Source organism: Petaurus breviceps, unplaced genomic scaffold (genome assembly GCF_028583685.1).
Source record: "Petaurus breviceps papuanus isolate PSGF00001 unplaced genomic scaffold, PetGlider_PUasm1.0 90681, whole genome shotgun sequence".
In the NCBI taxonomy this organism is placed as follows: domain Eukaryota; kingdom Metazoa; phylum Chordata; class Mammalia; order Diprotodontia; family Petauridae; genus Petaurus; species Petaurus breviceps.
The window spans coordinates 8773843-8777820 of record NW_027187307.1 but is presented as its reverse complement, the minus strand read 5'-3'; the positions used below and the strand labels follow the sequence as shown (position 1 = coordinate 8777820).

Genomic DNA, 3978 nt, shown 5'->3' with positions numbered 1-3978 from the left:
TTGCTGGGTAGGTGTTTCTTGGTTTTAATCCCAGATCCTTTGACCTCTGGAATATCACATTCCAAGCCCTGCGATCCCTCAGTGTAGTAGATCTCAGTGCCAGATCCTTGGTTATCCTTATTGTGTTTCCACAATATTCAAATTGTTTCTTCCTGGCTGCTTGTAATATTCTCTCCTTGATCTGGGAATTCTGGAACCTGGCTAAAATATTCCTAGAAGTTTTCTTTTGGGGATCTTTTTCAGGAGGTGACTGGTGGATTCTTTCAACCTCTATTTTGCCCTCTGGTTCTAAAACATCAGGGCAGTTTTCCTTGAGGATTTCTTGGAGGATGATTTATAGGTTCTTTCTTTGATCATGGCTTTCAGGTAGTTCAATAATTTTTAAATGATCTCTCCTGGATCTATTTTCCAGGTCAGTGGTTTTTCCCATGAGATTTTTCACCTTGCCTTCTATTCATCATCCCTAAGGTGGGCTCATGCTCCTGGGCCTTTCCATCTCCTTCTCACATCCTTCCTACTCATGGGAAACGGCAGCCTTAGGCCAAGGGACGCCTTGTCGTGGCCCTTTGCTGCATTCATGCTGACAGCTAGCCTGTCTTTCCAGTTGGCCTACCCCCGTGATTTGTGTTCTAGAGGGTATTCTGAGATGCTTCCTTAGAGTTGGGTAAGTTCTGTGCCCTACATGGCCATGGTGAGGGGGCTAGTTACATCCTCCCCCAGGCAATTCCTTGCTGTATGACTGATGCTAAGTCACCTACACTTGGTTAGCTTCCTCTAGGTAGGAAGTATCTTACTATTGGCAGCCAGTTTACGTTCACTGTTGGCCTTCAGCTCTTCTGGAACTTGAAGTCAAAGGTCCAGGTTGGTTTCCATGATCCCCACCTTCAATTTCATCCCACTCCACCCTCCCCCGCTCCCACTTTCCACCACTACTTGTGCTCTCACTTCCATCCCTGCTTCTCAGCTCGGCTTGCACTCCCCCCCCATGCTATGCCCACCTCTCACCTCCAGCTGCCTCTCACCCCATTCCACAATCCCCTCTTCCCCTTACCTGTGTTCTCACCTCCCACCTTCTACCCTCACCTTCTCTCCCATGACCTTTATTTTCTAGGACATTTCACCCAGAACCACCACACTTTCCTGCCCCTAGGGCCCCATCTCTTGGCCCCAGATATCCTTGTCAGAGGAGTTGGAAGGAGGCATGAATGCCCCTCCAATCCAAGTCTATCATTGTTTTTCTTTCCATTAGGATAGGGACAAGCACTGAAATGAGTTTTCATTCTTAGAGAGGAAACTCCCTCCCTGGGTTTGCAAATGAAAGTGAAATTCATTTCACTTAAACTGAACATTTTTAAAGGTAACAATCTAAAATGTCTTTAAGATTGCATAAGGCAGGAGGACTGTCCTTGTGAAAGTGGACATTTGCTTTAGGAGCTAGGAAAGGAAGTAGGTTAGGGGCAGGGAGCAAGATAAGGACATTAAAGTATAGCCTTAAAACCTGTCTCCCTCAACCGTTTTAAATCCCCATGCCCACTTTATGGACCTTAAAGCCCCCCCTCCTCCCATGGTTTTAAAGCTCCTTCCCCCCCCCCACCTTCTAGCCACAATTACCACTCACACCCTAATGCCAATTAACACAATGAGGGCTGACAAAGAATTGAGCCAAACTTTGTTTAATAATGAACCAGGGGGAAGAGGAAGCAGCTTTCAGTCAGAAGTCCAGCACTGGCAGCACCCCTGGGGTAGTTCTTACATCCTGGGGATTAGTCTGAATCCAGGCCAGGCTAAGAAACTGACTGGCAATGGATCTTGGGAACTTTCTGGCAAAAGTCTGAACAGTCACAACATCTTGGGAATTGTCTGGCAAAAGTGTGAACAGTCACAACATCTTGGGAATTGTCTGGCAAAAGTCTGAACAGTCTTAACGTTTCAGGAACATTCTGGGAAGGGCGGATGAACTGTGCTTGCTGAACTGTAAGGAGGGACAGTCTGGTGACAGCTGTGGACTTTTCTCTTTCTTGTTTCTCAGGGTGGGTGTTTGGGGCGGGGCTTGGAACTGGGACTGCTGGCCCAGGCCAGGGCCTTAGACTCGGAGAAGCTCCAGGAAGTTGTTGTAGCAGATGGCGATCCAGTCTGTCTGGTTGGTGGCCCACTGCACATTGTTGATCTCGCCGTTTGCGGTGTAGGTCTGCATGGGCCCTTCGGCAATATGCCGCGTTAGCTGAATATCCCAGATGAGGGCCTGGTGGTCGTCAGAAGCGGTACAGATGTGGCCTGCCAGGTGCGGTGCCCAGGTGAGGGCATTGACCGAGGCGCTGTGGCTGTTGAGGAGGGCAAAGGGCGAGCCGGGCATGCGCAGGTCAATGACGGCCACCTCGGTGGAGTCTATGGCCAGGGCGGCCAGGTGGTTGAGGTACTGCTTGCTCCAGGCCAGGCGCAGAAGCGGCAGGTGGTGGGCTTCCTGGTACACTATAGAGTTGCGGTCCAGCACGCGCAGGTCGAAGAGCCGCAGACAGCTGTCAGCACCCACCGAGGCAAAGACGTCTCGGCCGCCTCCAAAGGCGATGTCGTAGACCTTCTTGTTGTAGGAGCCCAGGTGTGGGAGCCCGTGCCCTGACACTTGCCCCAGGATCTGGCGGGTCTCCAGAGCCCAGACTGTGCACACGGCGTCGCTGCTGGACGTGGCCAGTATCTGGGGGTCTGTGCTGTTCCAGTCGAAAGAGGTGAGGGGCGCGCAGATGCCCGTGCCCTCATTGTGGTCGAGGAGGCACTGGAGCTGGGCCTCCGGGGGCGGGCCAAAAGTCCCGCCCCTGGCAGCTGCCCCCTCCGGCATCACCTCGGTGTGACTGGGGCAGCGCCAGACCCGCAGGTAGTCGCCGCTGGTGGCTAGCAGGTCCGGGTAGATGCCCTGAGGGTCAGGTATCCACATGATCTTGGTGACGGGGTAGGGGTGCTGCAAGGTGTGGCTGCACACGAAATTCCACGTGTTGTACATCCAGTCAGAGGCCAGGCTCACCAGCTGTACCTCGCTCCCATACTGCTCCCCAAAGCTCCCCAGTGCCAGGCGGAAAGGTCGGTCAGGCCGCACGCTCCAGCTCATGGCGTACAGGGGCCACGGGGCTTCGTACCTGAATATGGTGCGGAACTCATAGTCCTTTCGGGAGAACGGGAGATCCAGCCAGGCCATGGCGGGGTCCTCGATACCCTCACTCTCCGGGAAAGCTGATGTTGGCCTTCGCCACAGAGTCAGGGCTGGCGAGCGAGACTGACAGCCTGGGGCGAAAGGAAATGTGAGCATCCGGGTGACGCCGGAAGGGGCCGGAAGACAGAGTTCAGAGGTCACCGGATACTTCCCCCGCCCCCGCCCAACAGGAAGCACAGGCTCATGCTAGCGAAGACACTGGTTCAAATACGCAAAAACAAACAAATAAAAACACCACTTTCAGTTCAGTGCTTTCACACGGCAGGGAACCGAGGTCCGTAAAGTGGGGTGTGGTCATCCCCAAGTCTCGCACCCCGCAGATGGAGGGGGCAGCGGGAGGTCCTAACCCCCTTTGCCCAGCAAGGGGCTCTTCTTTTCCACTTACTCGCTGTTCCATGAGTGCTAGCGCGCCACCTTCTGGCCTTGATCTCTACGGTAGGTTATGTCATAGTTTCATCCCCTTGTGCCTAGTTTGGGCAACCATCATGGTTTCCAAATATGAACTTTAACCAGTCCCAAAGCTTATTTCCAAATATCTTATTTGCATAGTGATCGCTTTTCTAATGCTTCATTTGCATGCATATGCAAGTCACCTTTCTGAGGAACACGTTTAACTAGAAGCAAATGGTTGCTTGGCCACTCCTGGCAAGGCTTACAAAGCACAATGTGGTTTTCTGTTAGAAAGCAGGTGATTTGCACATGGTCACACAACTAGTATCTGAGATAGAATTTTAAGCACATTTTTCCAGTTCTCTATCCCTATGCAATGTTACCTC

The 3978-nt window shown here is 52.3% G+C and overlaps 1 pseudogene; it reads right to left on the bottom strand.

Annotated features, from left to right (window-relative positions):
- Positions 1–1662: 1662 nt before the first annotated feature.
- Positions 1663–3602, bottom strand: LOC138143900 (DDB1- and CUL4-associated factor 7 pseudogene; annotated as a pseudogene).
- Positions 3603–3978: the final 376 nt, after the last annotated feature.